General features: G+C 34.3%; 2 protein-coding genes across 3 annotated transcripts in view; one reads left to right on the forward strand and one right to left on the reverse strand.

Moving 5' to 3' along the window:
• LOC145291537 (transcription initiation protein SPT3 homolog) overlaps positions 1–19,098 on the reverse strand; it is a 440,277-nt gene that overhangs the window by 394,348 nt on the left and 26,831 nt on the right. The window contains exon 1 of one of the 2 annotated variants that reach the window (XM_080137541.1): positions 16,312–16,573. The exons of the other annotated variant lie outside the window; for it this stretch is intronic. The gene's annotated coding sequence lies outside the window, so the exon portion shown is untranslated. Of the gene's footprint in view, positions 1–16,311; positions 16,574–19,098 lie in introns of those variants that run through there. 2 annotated transcript variants of the gene reach the window in all.
• Positions 1–19,098, forward strand: part of LOC145291535 (uncharacterized) — a 429,029-nt gene that overhangs the window by 235,705 nt on the left and 174,226 nt on the right. The window lies entirely within an intron of this gene.

Genomic DNA, 19,098 nt, shown 5'->3' on the forward strand with positions numbered 1-19,098 from the left:
TTTGATGAACAACATTATCATTATTATCTTTGTTAAAAAATTTTTTGCAAATTAGTCCACCGGACAAATAATTCCTCATAATATATAATATTCAATAGAGGATTGATTCTATAATCATAAATTAAAATATTATGTTTAAGTGTATTGTATAGCTGGGCAACACCGGGTGGCCAGCTAGTTTTACATGATACACTTTTAGATTTTATGTAGATTAATTAAATTCTTTCTATAGGGAAAAAAAATCTCACACACACACGGATATTGAGCTTTTATATACACATAAAAAAAATGGACTCTGTCTATTCCAACGTATGAGGTTCTGCCATAACAATCAAGTTTAGAAATCCACACAGATGATTTGTTTATAGTGGTGAAGGCTTTGTGTAGAACCAACCATACTTTTGGTGTTACTGCTAATCTTTGTCGGTGCAGATGACTGCCACAAGACAGGGTATGCAGTAAAATGCAGGTTTTTACATCAGTTTTTCTTCTAGATGCATGTCTTAACGAAGACTGGGGGGTGGGGGCATCTCTCGCAGTGAATTAATGTGCCCCCGGATACCAACTTGGAAATTTCTATGACTCGGCTCAGTACGTACAGTGCCTAACCTTTTCCCAAAATGGTTACCTATCTAGTACTTGTCAGGCTCATCATTGCTTAACTTTGGTAATCTGGTGAGATTGTGCGACATATATATATATATATATATATATATATATATATATATATATATATATATATATATATACGTTCATATTTTAGAGAAAAGTCTTTGAGAAATTTTATTTTAGAAGAGTGGATTTTGTTGAAAAATTCTTCCAAATTATTTTCTTGCTAATATCTTTCTCAAGTTTAATAAAATGTTGACAATCCAGCAATATGTATATTTTACCAATAGTTTCTCTCGATATCCTAACGATATTGTGTCCTCTTCACACTCCAATAAATATTTGCAAATGATTCATGGTTTATGCAACTAAAATGTCGCACACAAACTCGGTTAATGACTTTAAAAGAAATTCAAACATGTTAAATCATTATCAGATTCGTTAATATATCCCATACTAGTTGTGTTGCATCATTTTTTATTCATGTATTGTTCCTATGTAATATAAATCTTCAACCATGTGAGTGAGCATGTGTGCCATTCCCAATGTGACATCAGATGTCACATTGGGAATGGCACACATAGTCACTTGCAATAGCAACAAATATAGTTGCATCATTTTTGTAACACAGACAACTGTGTGTAGAGGTGATCAGTCTCTTTGTCTTTATAGCAACAGTTGTAATTAGTCTTTCATAACATTGCACTTCTGCTCCCTTGACATATATATCCCTGACAAACCTGCTTAGCAACAAAATCACACCCCTTCACTGTTGAGGTCCCTAAATGCCGGAAGGCTTTCTACTCTGATAGCTTCTTCCTTTGAATAGCTAAACTTTGGAACTCCCTCTCTGCTTCCCTGACTACTGATATGCAGAAGTTTAAATGTAATGTAAACCAACATCTTGTTAATCTTTCTTAGGCATGGTTCCAATTAGTAGCCCCTTACATCCAAGTGGCGATATGCCTTGTTTGAGGTGAAGGTAAGTGAAAAAATAAAAAAATAATAATGATATAAAATCATTTGAGATTTTAATAATTTTCTTACTCTGGTTTTATTACAAAGTATTAGCATTACACCGTATTAGTCTTCCATTCCCCAACCTATCTCTTATAGTGGAGAGAGAGTTGGTTGGTTGTTTTTGTTTTACAGCATATCAACCCTTTTCAGGTTATTTAATGCCGAATCCCGTGATTTTGAAGAAATTTTTTTTTAATAGAATATATTTGTTTTTTGCAAGTCGGTTTCTATTTAACCCATAGTTGGGACCCTAACAGGTACTACCACTCCGGGTCAGAGTGGACCTGGGAGCAATGGCAATTAAAGGGTAGCTCCACACTCCCCAAAGCCCGCAAGCTGGGGCCTCACCATCGGATATAGTTTAAGGTCATATCCAGAACCTGGAGAGAGAGGGAGAGTTTTGAAATACATCCGCTACATTCCACAAACAAAATCCAAGAGATTTAACAAATCTTTTTGCAAAGGTAAACAAATATTATTTACCAGTGAACTATCAAAATATTGACAGTTTGTATTAATATAAAGTTAGGTGTATATGTCTATATAGTTTGTATTAATATAAAGTTAGGTATGTGTATATGTCTATATAGTTTGTATTAATATAAAGTTAGGTATATATGTCTATATAGTTTTATAAGATTCACTCTAAAACTAATGAACCGATCATTAAGAATGCTGGAACACAGATGCTCGATGCAAGGGGTCAAAATATAGGCTGTATATTAATTTAGTTTCATGCAAGGTAGGAAAAGAGGGGGTGGGAGCCCTTTGTGAAAATTCAGAAACCTCCAAATTTTGTGCAAATTTAATAGGTATAACATTAATATTCTTCAAATTTTAGTTTCTTTGAAATGTTTTAAGGAATTTTAGTGACGGTCACAACTTTCCATTTGATAATTCAAATATTTTAGATTTACATTAAATTAAATCCATGCCTATTAAGGAAGACTTCTTCAATTTTAATTTTTTTTCTTAAAACCACTTAAACTTAAGCCTTAAATTTTAAACATTTTCGTGAATGAAATTTGTACTGAATTTGGATCAAAATTGTAATGGTAGCGAGAAGGTGGAAGCAATAGATTCTATAAATTTTATTAAGAAAGCAAAGAAAGCAATCTGAGAAATTAAAACAGCTGGAGTAGGTGTTGCTCATGCCAGTCGATGATACGTCCTCGATAATCAGTCCAACAGTAGCTCTGTTGTTTCTGTTGGGCTGGGGTATGTTTCTGTTCAGTCTTAAGAGGTCTATGCTTCTAGGCCTTATATTCTATTTTTGAGAAGTTAGCTTATTACTAATTGCCTCAGGTGCACCTACTGAGGAATATTGATGCGGCTGCACAGGAATTCTTTTGTACAGAAGAATACATTACAACTGGTGTACTGGCTTTTCAAAATGTCACATGACTTTGTCTCTAACTTCCTTGAAAGGAACTAAATAAATACATGATCAGAGTATTGGTATATTAAAAAAACATGGGCATTCAACAGGGTTCACTGAGAATAGACTCATTTTTGGATAGGAGCAACGTGTAGTATCTGTTCTGATATTACATTTCATCTTTTCTGTCCTTGAGGAAGGGAGAAAGCCTTCTCAACCGAGGAAAGTTTTATTTTGGGTCCAATCCAGAGTGTATCTTTTGAGTAGCATGGTTTTCACTATATTCCAAACGGACCTTTTGTCAAATTTGGTCCTCACGAGGAGGCAAATAGAGACGCATAACGATGTTGAATGGTAAGTATATTGACAGCAGATGCAAGCAGAAAGATCTCTAAGATGGTGAAACTAAAACTGACACCATTACGAGCAGCAAACACCAATGGCCAACCTCTCTTGCACTCGTAATTATTTCTTTTCTTATGCACTAAACAAGTCGCCTTTCTTTTAGATTTACCGAAATAACATTTTAACGTGACTTACCGCAGACAGACATTAACTTTATCGCTGCAGTACCGGATAGGGATTTTTATCCTCAGCCCCCAAAAATCAACAGAGATTAGAGTATTCCTGTAATGATTTGGTTCCTGTTAATTGTGGTGTAATGCTAGTTCTATGGAGTTCTAAGAGGTGCACCATCCTAGGCTTTGCCTTCTCTCTTTGAGAAGGGGTTAGTTTATTGCTAATCGCTTGAGGCGCCCTTACCAGGGAATGTCAACGGGTCTTCTCAGGTACTTTTTGCAAATCAGAGTGCCCCTCCCCAGGGGTGCTGACTTCTCAATCCCACTTTTTGTCCTGGTTCTTGCAGAGAGAGAGAACCAAGTACCCTTTGCAGAGTTAGGTATATTTATGTATTTGTATATTTGTATATATTGTACATTTATATATTTGTATATGCAGGGTTCATTCATGAACTACTTAATTGCTCATAATGAATTTTGGAACAGAGCTACTAGGTGTAAGTGGTTCAAATTAATTAATTTTAATGCAAAAAGGGTAAAAAAAATAAAATAAAAAAAGGAACGGAAGTTCTTTATTGAAGTCAGATATCCCCAATTTTTGCGAAATACTTCATAATAAATTTCTAACAATAGGTAATCGACATCAATTAATAATTATTCCTCAACTTTCCTCAAAAATACAACTTCACCTCGTGTCTAACCTCCAGAAGAGGAGGTTAATAAAATAATTATTCTCCAAATTTCAGTTAATTTGGAAAATTTGAAAGGGTTTTTAGGGTATAATATAGGCACAACCTCCCATTTGAAAATTAAAATATTTCAGATTTGCATTGAATTTGATCCATAAAGTCATTAAATACCAATCAGTCATGTTCCCTGAATGTTGTTTTTTTTGAAACAGTGTGCAATTGCAAATAGCATGATACAGCAATAAAAAATTTTTTTTTAAATTAAAAACAAATACACAAACAAAATTTGATTTGTTAGCTTAAATGCTATTGAGGTTTGACTTTGAGAATCCGACAATATTACTTTACAGATTAAAAAAAAAAAATGTAATTAACTGTACAAACACACCATCATCTATGTCTTGATTATGTATTTCTTTTGCTAAGTGTTAATTAAATCATTATTTTTTTTTTCACTCGTGTTCACCCCAATATATTGACGTAAGGGGCTACTATTTGGGACCATATTTACAGGGGCACTGTGTAGAGAGTATAGCAGCAAAATGTCTGTTAACATTACATTTAAATTTCTGCATATCAGTACAGTTAGGAGACCGGGAGAAAATTTCAAAGTCTAGCAGTCCAACAGAAGAAACAGACAAAAATATATAGAAGCTAGAATTATTTGTAAGCGAGAAATAGCGACAGCTAAGACAGAATACGCTGAAACCACCAAAAAACGCATCGAAGCACAGAAATTAGGAACCCGTGACTTTTGGAAAATCTACAACAGTGTAGTAAATAATGGGCAGTCAACGATTCCCCCACTAGCAAACAATCATGAGATTGCTTGCACAGCAACAGACAAGGCTAATCTGCTTGCCTCAAACTCCTCACTGGACCCAGCACACCACTCCCTCCCCGACTTTCCTTTGTGGACAGACGCCACACTAGACGATTTGAAAATCACCCCTTCTCAGGTACATGGTATCATAAAAAACCTAGACACCTCAAAAGCATGTGGACCCGATCTCATCATGGCTGTGCTATTAAAAAAATGCTCTGCTGAAGTTGCTCCAGTTCTCTCCAAACTTTACAATAAATGCTTTAACGAATCTTGCTTTCCCAACTACTGGAAAAACCGCTTCTGTGGTACCAGTCTTCAAGGATTTTGGTGAAAGAACTGACCCATTAAATTATCGCCCCATTAGCCTCCTCCCGCTTTTTGCCAAAATATTTGAGTCCTTAATTAATCAAGCCCTAGTCCAACACCTAACAGCTGCTAAACTCCTGACTGACAAACAATATGAATTTAGGCAAGCCCGTTCCACAGCAAATATCTTAACTGTAATTTCTAAATGCATATACCGTTCACTGGACAAAACAGGGGAGGTAGAGCAGTAGCCCTTTATATATCTAAGGCTTTTGACAGGGTATGGCACGATGGTCTTCTAAGGAAAATTAGATCATATGGTATCACTGGAAGAATACACAATATAATTAAATCCTTCTTAAGTTAGAGAAAGATCCAAGTTGTCCTCGACGGTCGTACATTCTAACAATATGATATAAATGCGGGAGTACCTCAGGGGTCTATCCTTGGACCTTTATTATTCCTGATATTCATAAATGACCTCCCTGATAAAATTGTTTTGGAGATGGGTATATTTGCTGATGACACCACTCTCTATAATAGGCACGAGGGGAAAACAAATGAACACATATCTAAGGAAACAACAGAAACACTAGAGAATGACCTCCAATCTGTAGTGGAATGGGAACAAAAATGGATGGCCACATTCAATGCTGCCAAGACTAAGCTTGTTTCCTTCAATAACTACAAGAAACCTTCTCTACCACCAATAGCAATGGCCAAGAACACATTACCTGAAAGTACTTCCTTTAAACTCCTTGGCCTAACGTTTACAAGGAACATGAACTGTAATAGATACATTGAGAGCATTGCCAAGGCTGCTGCAAAGAAGGTAGGTTCTCTCTACCATGCTAGAAAACTACTTACACCTGAAAGTATCCTGTACCTCTATAAGGCCACCATTCGCCCATATATGGAGTACTGTTGTCACATTTGGGCTGTTGCATCTGCTGCTTGTCTCTCACTCCTGGACAAGGTTCAAAAGAGAGTCGCCAATCTGATAAGTCCTGAACTGTCATTTAGGCTTAAGCTTCTGTCCCACCGACAAAATGTTGCATCCCTCTGCCTGTTCTACAAGTATTTTAATGGTGAATGCTCTGACAAATTACAAGCACTTGTACCCCTTCAACGTAAATATCCCTGATAAACTCGACAAGCAGCTAAATTCCACCCCTTCATAGTAGAGATCCCCAAATGTAAGAAAGACTTCTACTCTAATAGTTTCTTCCCCAGAACTGCAAGTCTTTGGAACTCTCTTCCGGGATACTGCTTTCCCAACTGTACTGATATGCAGAAGTTTAAGTGTAATGTGAACAAACATCTTGCTACTCATCTCCCTTCATAACGCCCCTGCAAATTAAGTCCCTGATAGTAGCCCCCTACTTCAAAAGGGCACTGTGCCTTGTTTGGGGTGAAAATTTATTAACAAAAAAAAAAAAAAAACAACAACAACAAAAAACTATTAGAGTATTAGGCTTTCCGGCATCTAGAAACCTCTCCAGTGAAGGGGTGCGACTTTGCTGCTTGTCGGGTTAGTCGAGGGGTATTTACATTGAGGCGGCACCAATGCTACAAGTTCATCAGAGCACATTCGTTAAAATACTTACAGACACAGGGACGAAACATTGCAGCGATGAGAGAAGGGTTGAAGCTGTCTAGGAGAAAGAAAGACGAGTGGTAGATGTCCCAGCCCAGATGTGGCAACATTATTCCATGCATGAGCAAATGGTGACTTTATAGAGATACAGGATACTCTCAGGTGCGATTATTTTTCTAGCACAGTAGAGGGAGCCCAACTTCTTTGCAGCAGCCTTCTTAATGTCTTCGCTGGGCATTCAAAGAAAGAATTACTTGGATCATTTTACACATCATAAAAACGTCAGTACATTAGATAGAAAAATAAATATTTTTACTTCTATATTGCAAGGATGATTTAGAAAAGATATTTTTAGACTTGTGTTAGTAGATGTAAAACAATTGAGGTAGAAGGATCAAAGAGGAAGGCTAAGAAAACTCGAGAGAAAGTGATAAAAAAATATGGACCTCAGGAAAAGAGGGATAAAGTTCTGGCCAGAAATAAGTTTGGAAGTCAATTTCTTAAAGTGATCCAACGCATGCCAGCATGTAAAACGAATATTATGATGATGATGATGATTATGATGTGCAAGAAGAATTTCTTAACAGATGTTAGAGTTAATAAAATTTTCAAACAAAATCAAAGTGAAACAAATAATGGTTATGACCCAATGGGTCATGGGTGCATCTAGTGCATTCCAACTAAAACGGGAAACCCAAACACCAGCACCAAACCAACAAAGTACATAGCATTTTGGAAATGACTTTTTCTCTGTGGTACATTGCTCGTCCTGTGCAGTTCTACGAGGTCCATTCTCCCAGGCTTTGCCTTCTCTTTTTGAGAAGGGGGTTAGTTTATTGCTAAAGCAGCCCTTCTGGTGAATGGCAATGAGACTGTACAGGATTTTTTCCAGGTTATAGTGCCACACCGGTTCCCGTTAGATCACAAAAGTTAAGCAACGTTGAGCCTGGTCAGCACTAAAATGGGTGACTATTTAGGAATTCCAGGTGTTGCATATGCTCTCTGCTTATCTCAGCATTGTTTCTTGTCGTCCTGGACTTCTCCTTGCCACTGGACTCGAGCAGTGCCGATTCAGGAGAGGTGTGGTTGGAGATTGCGCAACCCTTGCCTCAAAATTTCATGCACAGCTGTCGTTACAGGGAGTATACATTGTCTTTCGAGACTGAACGGAGGCTTCCACTAGTGCTGTTCCTTTAAGGCATTAGCTATTCAATCCCACCTTCCGACCCTTTTGTCACATCAACCTGCCGTGGGAGAGAGATAAATAACTCCAAATTAGTTCAGCAGAGACTAATTAAATCTGAAAATCAACAAATAATCATTCTTATGTCATTAGTTTTGTTTTATTGGAGGGGAGGGCAACATCATAAAGCCTTTGCCTTGTAGGGGGTGAAATAGTCTGGCGAGGAGGAGAGACCTTAGGTTGCAGCCTATATGCAAATTAAGTGCCGACTGAGCATAAATGCTTATTGAATTTGCATAAACGCCCGGCATCTCTTGAATGAGATTAGTAGGTCAATGACTCACCTATATCTGAAGCACTCGAAAACATACACAAAGTGACTAAGGTCAGTGGAACAAAAAAAGAGAAAGAAGTCTGCAACAGTTTAAGCAATCATTAGTTCAAAAAAAGTACAGAATCACTCTGTATTGTCAAAAATACATGGAAACTTTACAGAATTCAAGAAAATAGATTTTAATTTCATCAATTTTTAAAAATTATATATTTTTTATTAATTTAATAAAATTCTTCAGATTGGTTCGGTAGTTTGATTTCACGGCATATCGACACTTTTCAGTCGAATTTTTTAATGCTGAATCCAGTGATTTTTGCTTCAAGTTTTTTATATCTTCAAATATTTATTCATAGCATTTGGTTTGGTTTAGTTGTTTTATAGATGAAAACTGTTTTTTTGTTTGTTTTTTTACTTTGCAGAACATGATTGAGTTTTGCAAAGAAACAGAAGAAAAAAAACAAAACAATATCAATATTTGATACATTTTAAGTCAGGAGGCCAGTATCTTCAGAGAGCTTGATCTGATCGTACCAGAAATTCTTTAGATCCGTTATTAATTGCCAGCAATTGAGGTTACTACTATAGATTTGGGGCCAATTCTTTCTGTTGTGTCACTCTCATTGTGCACAAAATCCTATTTCCTGAATAATACTTAGCTTCTCAAAAAAAAAGTGAAAAAATTGATTTTCACCTGTTTATACATTTTGTTATTTTATGTCAATAATATACCATCGTATCAATATAATAGTATATATAATAGTATAGGTAGTTTTTTATGATAATGGATTTTATATAATGCATTATCATAGTATCCCCATCATACAAACGCATTATGACAAACTTGTAACTAAGCACATACAATAGATAGAGTTTGTCACAACCTTTTCAATCTACTATTCATGTACCACCATCAAAAGTACCCCTGCATTCACAAGTCGTGCAAACTTTTAAGTTTTGAGAGAAGAGCACTTTCCTGTTTTTCTCACACCAAACATACATGAATGCGAATCAATTGTTCCTGAACTTTTCTTTGATCCACCATGTGTCGTGATGTTTTCTCTTTTGACAAAACACTCCTCATTTCCAGGAATGTCCTGCACTGGTAGAAAACATAAAATATATTATAAGTGCAGATTTACAGGTGAAATAAATCATGGTTGATTTAGTTTAAAAGTGAAAAATACAAGTTAATACAGGATTGTCAAAGTGATTAAAGGTACTGATTTTTTTTTTAAATTCGTTTTAATAAAGTTTCCTGGTATTAATTTTGTGGTTTTATTTGCATACATATAAACTACAGATTTTTGTATGCATTTTATGAGAAAAGTATTTAAAAAAAAAAAAAAAAAAAAAAAAAGGCTAATTTTTAAATTGATTTACAAAATAATACTAGCAGGACCTTTGGAAATTCCATGAAATGAGAAGTGTATTTAATCAACAAATGTTTACATAAACTGATATTTTTTAGATAGCGCAAAAAATTAGTTTTTTGAACAGAAAAAAACACACAGCATATTCGAATTTATTACCATTTCTATAAAATTTTAACAATAAAACTGACCCAAATCAGATAGATTAATAAATACTAATACTCAAAGTAATATTGTGCTGCATAGTTCAATACAAGTAATAAAATCACACAATCTAATTTACTCTCTTAGTCCAGCATCTCTTGGTAGACAATGTTTATTTTCCCTGTTTCTTTCGAATGTTCCCTTTTTAACATAACGTTTCACAGATTTCTTTCTCCAGTGAAAAAAAAAAATTATAATAATATTCAAAAACGAGGCTACATCAATGGCAGGTTACTATTGGTTTGGAGTTTTTTTTTAAGCCAAATTTCATGAGTTTGGTCTTTTTTGAAGCAGTTTGACCTTCAAAAACTTTATTGGACCTTTTTCAAAGGGTAACAATACAAACCAACTATGGAAGTACAAGCAGAATATTATATAAATTTATACCTAAGCAATATCTATATTTTATTTTATTTTATTTTTTTAAATCATAATAGCTAGCAGAACTAATTGCCTAAACCTGACGTAGATTCCATGAACAAAGTTTCTTTCTTAGAACAGCATGCCTATGGAGCTCTGCTTCGTTTTCCTGCTTTTCAATTGACTACAATATGGTTGTGAACAAGTTCTTGATGAGCCATCCCCTTAAGTAATCCAATTTACCCAATTCTCACTACTAATGATTACTAAAACATTTTCCCATTAACTACTGTACATTAATTAACCCTTATCCTTGAATGGCCTTCGGGCCTTGATAAATGGTGACTCCTTTGCAAAAAAAAAAAAAAAAAAAAAAAAAAACGGTAAGCAATGAAAACCTTGTGTGTCCATTATTTAAACCCTAAACTCCATAGCAACACTACTTTGTGATTAAGTGGTTAATGACACAGACTGACGACCTGGTTGTTCCAAGTTCGAATCCAGTTTGTTCCACAAAAATCACTTTCACTTAGGATGTACCTGACATCTTTCTAAAAAGAACTCAGGCTACGAAAAATACCCGGGAAACCAATGCCAACAATAAAATGAACGATTCATACGAAATAAAATGATCTCATTTTTTTTCTTTCTGAAATAAAGATGTCGTCTGCCATTTATGAATGCATAGCTTTGGTTTGATTGTTTTACGGCATATCAGCCCTTTTTTAGGTTATTTAATACCAAACAAGTCATTTGGGGAAAAGGTTTTATGCTTCAAGTTATTTATATCTTCAAATATTTATTCATTGTGTTTGGTTTGGTTGTTTTGCAGAGAAAACTTGTTTTTGGCTTGCAGAACATGGTTGAGTTTTGCAAAAGGAAAGAGACAACAATACAAATATTAGGTGCATTTAAGTCAGGAAGCCGATATCTTCAGACAGCATGCTCTGGAAACACCAACCCAGGCCCCACGATATCATTGCAAGACAAAATTTATATCACCACTGAATTCTTAAAATTTTCGTTGTGAAAATCTTGTCTTTGTTTAAGCATTTTAAAATGTCTCAGCAAATTTTTAAATAACGTGTAATGAAGTACATTATCAGATCGCTAATAACATGGTACAACAATAACAAATGAAAATTGGTCAAAAGCAAAGTCTGATTTGTCAGTTTAAATGCTATTTGGGTTTGATTTTGAAAATTAAACAAGGTAAATTTTTCAGGTTTAAATATTTTTTTTTTAATTTCATAACATAATTCAGATTTTTCTCCAATTCCATTTGGAGTTACTCTCGTCCAATCATTGTTTACGAATGCAATCCATTATGAATTTATTATTTTGATTCTTTGGACTACTGTTCTCATCTTTAGTGTTATTTTCACAACGTTTCGGTCGATGTAACCTCCGACCTTCTTAAAGTGTATCTTGTAGAACTCAGGAATGTTTCTGTCGAACTCGAGAATCTGACAAAATTTTGAATAATTATTATTTACTTCATGGGGTAGCATGCTCTCATTCTGTCAGCCATGGCGGGACAGAGGTCCTAAGTAATTTGCAATTGTAGTTTTCAGTTGCCCACACTGAGAATTGAACCTTCAGGAGAATATCACTTTTACAACTGATTTTTTCCAAGTACTATAACCACTGCGACACAGGTCCTAAAATAGAATATTGCACCCACATCTGAGGAGGCGCAACCCAGGAGACTACATTTTGACTTTCTAGAATACAAAATTGACTTTGTAATCTAGTAAGGAAATTATCTTTTTCTCCTCTACATTCGATTTCTCACAGAAATGACATTATTCGTCACTCTTTACACTATTTTTATTTCCATCGTGCTTGCCTGAGCTCTAATTTCTTGTTCATTTCTTGTAAGATATTAACAGTAAGAACTTGTCTTTCACCACAATAAAACTAATTTTTTCTTCCGTATGCTTAGCATCAGGCAGAATTTCCATGAAGAAAGTTTCTTTCCAAGAACTTATCAGTGAAAGATTGACTGCTTCCCTGTGGATAACACTGCTTCCCTGCAGATACCAGACATCAACAAAGTCAATGGCAACAAATACTTGTTAGAAACTGTCTCCATAAGGAATCAAATATTTTTCATTCGTTTTAAATCTCCTCTTTTTCTCATCAAACAGCTGATAGTCCTTTCATCTCAGCTAATCTTTGCCTTTGGGTGAAAAAGAAAACGAAGTTCGGAGTGAAGGACTTATTACAAAATGTAACATTTTTCTACAAATAAAGCAAAGTGTAGTATCTGTTCTGATACTACACTTTACCTTTTATTTTTGGTCAGCCAAGGAGAGTTTTTATAAACAGTCAATTTTTATTCTTGTTCCAATCCAGGGTGGTCCTTTTTTTTGGGGGGGGGGAGTTGGATTTTTCACACATTAAAAAATGAGTGTGTACCTAACTCTGTCCTCATGAGTTACAAATAAATTGGGCCATGAAGTCAGTTTAACATGGCAGAGGGAAGGATAGGTTTGGTGCCACTTTACAAAGTTATAAAAATAACCTTCGGCAATCCCTATTGAGACACCTCAGGCAATAACCCTCCCTCATATCAAAGGAGGAGGTAATATCAGGAGGGTGGTCTCCTAGATTCGAACTGGGCCTCATTCAAACACAAGAGTTAGAAGGACCTGAGCAAGCTAATCACAAATGCAGCAAGTGAATAGTCTTCAAGTGTAAAATTATAAGACACTTGTGCATTATAGTGTACCCAGCAAACCATTACAATGTTTGAAGGCCATTACTTATTTTCATTTTAGGAGAGTTTTGTATGAGACAAGGGAAAACAGTTTCTTTAATAAATTAAAAGTTTAAAATAAATTAATCGTATTTGAAAATGTACGACTTCTGAAATGTACAACCGTGCTGAAATAATAACGTTATTACTTAGAAACACAGTCTTAACATAGGCTGGTGGCTTGTTTTATCATGGATGCTATAATGCAGAAATATCAATTATAAATTATTGACTAAAATGAATATAAAGTATAATTGTTTGCGGAATAATTTTTTACTTTTTGTCCTCAAGCTTAAATAGGTTATATTCCTACCAGTTGAAAATACGTCTTCGACAATCAGTCGAAGAGAGTCTTGGCCATTTTTGAGCAGTGAATGACCTTGCATCTGTAGAGTTGAGGTGTGGTTCTGGGTAGTCCTAGGAGGTCCACCCTCCCAGGTCATTGTCTCATCTTTTGGGTGGAGTAAGTTTATTGGGTATTCTTTACATTAACTACAACTCACCATTCATATTCGAAATGTCGACTTCTATCGGTCTTCAGGTATGCTGACAACGAATATTACAGTTAAATTTGGGGCTGATTTTTACCAGATATGAAAACATTTTTTATCCAACGTAAAAGCTAATGTAATCCCTGGCAGTCATTTTTTCGCAACCAAGGAATTAATAATGCGCATTTGTGTAAAAAATGGCTTTCAGAATAAGCACCCACCCCCAACCTCCACATGTTAAGAACGGCTTTCGGCGGAATAAACACCCCAACCGCTCCATGCGCATTACTAACTGCTTTGTTGTGGAAACAAAATAGCTACCAGGGATTACATTAGATTTTACGTTGGATAACAAATATTTTCATATCTGTTAAATTACTTATCAGCCCCAAATTTAACTGTGATGATATTCGTTGTTAGAATACCTGAAAACCTAAGGTAGTTGACATTTCGAATGTGAACGGTGATTTGTAGTTAATGTAAAAATTTACCGTTTACTGCTTACTGAATGAAGTTACCCTAGGGGGTGCTCAGGCAATTTTTAAAATGCCAGAGTGCTTCTCCTTTTCTCGCCCCACCTTTAAACCTTGTATCACATCTTCCTACGGTGGAATAAAAGTAACCTACTGTCAACCGAAAAATAAAAATGAGATTTTTTCTTCGTGTGATTATTTCAACACCCTGAAAATAGATTAAACATTTAATAAAATAGTTTCGACTTTAGAAGGCGGGGGGGGGGTGACTTTACTGTAAAAAAAAAATGTAACATAAAATGTTAACCACTTCCTGACTATAGAGATTAGAATAAAACGAAGGACCATTTCGGAAATGCATAAAAAAAAAAAAAACCCTGCGCTACGTGGTCAAAAACTGGGCGAGAATTTGAAATTCCTCATACATGCAATACTTGAAGTAAAAAAAAAAAAAAGGTTTTGGTACGTATGCAAAGAAGGTACCGTGCTATTTTTTAAAAATAGTATTTTGAAGTTAAATTCAATTTTTACGATATAGGTGAAAGTACAGAATAGTTACAAAACACCTCCCCTCCCCTCCTCCATGTTAAGAATGGATTTCTAAATAACGTTATTATATCAGCATGGCACCTTCTCTGCATATATACCGGGTTTTTTTTTTTTCTTTTCTTTTTTTTAGTTATTTTTCAGGAATTTCACGGGTGTTGATGCATACAATTGCATAAAAAAGAAAAAAATCATTTTTACTTTTCAGTTGACAGCGTCGGGGTAAATGGTTAAACGTTACCCTTATATATTATTTAGTTTCGAAAATCGTGCTCAAAATGCGATAATCTGTATTTTTTTTTTTTATTTTTAGTTTTAAAATTGGCATTTAAAAAAGTAGTGCGGCCTGCGGCCTCTATTCCGGAGATTCCTCTCAAATCTATAGTAGAAAGACAAATATTAGCTTTGTCTTCTATTCTTAAACCATTACATATACGCAATTAAAAATTTTTTTAATGCTATCTTTTCAAACGATTTTCAAAGTTGCATCAATAAAAAAAAATATTGCAAATAAGAAAAACACTATTTCTTTTCCCTACAATTGCACTTTATAAATAAAACGTGGTTGACCCATTTAAAAAATACGGATGGCCAACTGGGTAATAATGACAATCAGAGTTTGCTTTATTTGTTTTTATATAAAATAAAAGTTATAGTCATTTAATAAAGTCAGTATTTTTTTATTATTATTATTTTATTGAATTTTATCCATGCATGTTTTTAAAATAAAAATAGTATAAATATTTCAAAGTATATTATTAAAAATCGTGGCTTCAGTAATATTTTATTTAGACAATATTTGAAAGTTTCTTCGTTTGTAATTCATGCAGAATACGGATCGTGCTGAAATAATAACGCTATTATTTAGAAATCTATTCTTAACATGGGGAGGGGGCGTTTTGTAACTATTCTGTACTTGAACATAATTTAATAAACTTTTATTTTAAAAACCTATCTTAAAAAAAAAAAAACAGTCACCATTCTTTATAACTTTTGTAAGGGGGGGGGGATACTTATAAATTATAAGTATCCCCCCCCTTACAAAAGTATTTTTTCTGTTGCATTGTAATCTTTATTTTATTTATTTTTATACGGAACAAAAATACGTTTGTCCATCCGTAAATAAAAAATGACACCGTTAATGTTTTGTTTTATTTTGTTTTGTTTTTGGAGAGGAGGAAGGGAACACTATTAACCCATTTTATTTAATTTTGTTTTGTTTTATGCAAAAAATAAAATAAATTTATAAAAACTTCACAAAAAATATTACATTATTGGGTATACTCATTATTTAATGACAAACAGAAAAATAAACAAATGATTTTAATCGTTCGTCAGTTGCTGTCAGTAACCAAATAGATTCATTTTGTGCAATTAAGAATAAATTTAAATCGCAAAATATGATTTACAAATAAAATTCTTCGTTCGTGTAATTATTTACGAATGCAAAAAAAATATTAATCTTACTTTACGAAATAAAAAATGTAAAAAAGCATAAGCAAACACTCTTGTATTAAAAAGGGGGTCCGATTGCCAATATATAACTATACATAAACAGATCCTCCATTTTGTGACCACTTTGTACGTGCACACCGGTTATAGCTTTTTAGCACTAGAAAAAAAGGATGTAAAATTTCAAAGATTACCTTAATTTCCGCAAAAAGAAGGTGGCTGAATTCGTTTTAGATCCGCTTGGGTATCAGCAAACCAAGGAGAAATATTTGAGAGGTAAAAAACACACACCGACGACATCTCAACTGAATAGAAAAGATCTGAACGCAAGATCCATTACGAGAGCTACGCATGCTCTAAGCGTTACATTACCACACAGCGAACGATCGACGTGAAACAACTATGGATGTGCGATCGGGTAAAAACAGATGGAATATTATAAAGAGATACAACTATTACTTCTTAAGTTTTATTGCAATAAATCGATAATTGTGCATTTTTGCCCATAGAAAAGTATATATTTATTTTCCATAAGTTAAATGTGAGGCGATTCAATAATGAGTAATTCCTACGAACGCTTAAAAGCAAATGGCTTGAATTGCTACCCTTTTCTACCTTAAACACACACACACATAATATATATATATATATACATATATATATATATATATATATATTATTCACACACACGTACACATATATATATATATATATTATTCACACACACACACACACATATTATTCACACACACACACATATATTATTCACACACACACACACATATATTATTCACACACACACACACATATTATTCACACACACACACACACATATTATTCACACACACACACACATTATTCACACACACACACACACATTATTCACACACACACACACACATTATTCACACACACACACACATTATTCACACACACACACACACATTATTCACACACACACACACACATTATTCACACACACACACACACATATATATATATATATATATATATATATATATATATATATATATTATTCACACGCACACACATAATACTAGCAGAGTGACCCGACGTCAGATCGATTGATTGCCTGCTCTAGTTGGGGACACATCGCAGTGCACCAGAAGAAAGCTCATATGCCTCAGTTTACAATACATCGTAGTCTATGTTGCACTGTATGATGTTGCACATGTTTCGTCATTTACGATTCATTAGTATGGCTGTAAGTTTGGTGAGAGAGAACCCCAGCAGAGTGTTCAATTATTAAGGAAAATAAAAAAAAATTAGAGCATAATATTTATTTACAGAAGACCAAAACAGCATCGAAACAAAGGGGACCTATTATTGATCTCCTTTACCGGATTCTATTCAGCCTCTGATTATGTGTTGTGAGGAAAATAAGTTGATTAACTTACATGTCATGAAGGGGTTGGTGAACAGATGCGGGTCTTAATTTATTTTTATTTCGGACTATCATTCTCATCTTTATTTGTTGTTTTTTTTTATCTTTATTAGTTGTTGTTTTCATAACGTTTCGGCCAACTATTCCTCTGTCCTTCGTCAGGTGGTAACTGCGATGGATAGGAACTTCGAATCTCCTAACTGCATTCTCAGCAATTACTGCCATCCGTAGTTGTTGTTGTCTCACCACGTTTTGGTCAAGTAAGCCTCTGGCCGGCTTTGGGTAGGATTGAAACCGCTATCTTCAGACAATGCTCATCTGGAACCGTAGAGATTCAACATCTCTATCAACTGCGCCAACCTTGATCGCCCTTCGGGGCCCGTGGCGCAGTTGATAGAGACGTTGAATCTCTACGGTTCCAGATGAGCATTGTCTGAAGATAGCGGTTTCAATCCTACCCAAAGCCGGCCAGAAGCTTACTTGACCGAAACTTGGTGCTTGTATCACTAAATGAAAGATTCTTACGGAATATTGAGATAACCTGCCCGACTACAGATGTTTTGCACTCCTATATTTTTATTGTCATCGAAATAAGTAAAATCGTCCATTTTTCGATCAAATCGCTTGATTGCCTGCTTGAGTTGGGGAAACACCACAGTGCATCAGAAGAAAGTTCATATGCCTCTCGCGGTAACTTAGTCCACAATACATTGTCGTTTATGTTGCACTGTAAAGAACCTACTGTTGATTTTATGAAATTATTTAAACTCAATTTACAATAAAAGAAAATGTACCATTTAAAATCACCACAAATCATTTCTTCATTTGCATATTTTTAAACTAAACATTAATCAGAAGTGTCTTTTCTAGAGTATTCATTGTCAATCCTAAATATCAGATGACGTGATATTGTAAACAAACACAGATGGAATTTGATGAACGACATTATCATTATTTTTTTTTTAACTTTTTTTGCGAATTTGTCCACCAGGCAAATTGTTCCTTATAATATATAATAATCAATAAATGATTGATTCTAATACATACGCAATCTGCATCGATTAAAATATCATGTTTAAGCGTATTGTATGACTGGGCAATGCCAGGCTGCCAGCTAATATATATATATATATATATATATATATATATATATATGGGAAAAATATACTTATTCAATTATATTTCACCCTTTAATTATACCAATCCTTTTATTTATGAAGCTCGATGTATGTTAAATATTACTGTAGAGCATATACAAATAGAGGACAAACAGTCTACATTCACAATTCTAAGGTGGTCTTCATCTTTCTGTTTATTTCTTTTAGCTTGTTCGATTCTTGACAGCACATGTTTCGTAGTGCAGAAACCATCATATAATTATTGTCAATTTTTTAATATTTGTCACCCTGACTCATCAGAAGAATAAAAACTTGTTAACTTTAAAAAGAAAAGAAAAAGAATTTTGGCATGATTTACACCTTATATGATATTATGCCGTATATATATATATATATATATATATATATATATTCTTAAATCTCATTAAGCTACACTTCTCCTCCAACAATATCCTCCG

Source organism: Euprymna scolopes, chromosome 12, assembly GCF_053919585.1.
Source record: "Euprymna scolopes isolate OS-2025 chromosome 12, ASM5391958v1, whole genome shotgun sequence".
NCBI lineage: Eukaryota > Metazoa > Mollusca > Cephalopoda > Sepiida > Sepiolidae > Euprymna > Euprymna scolopes.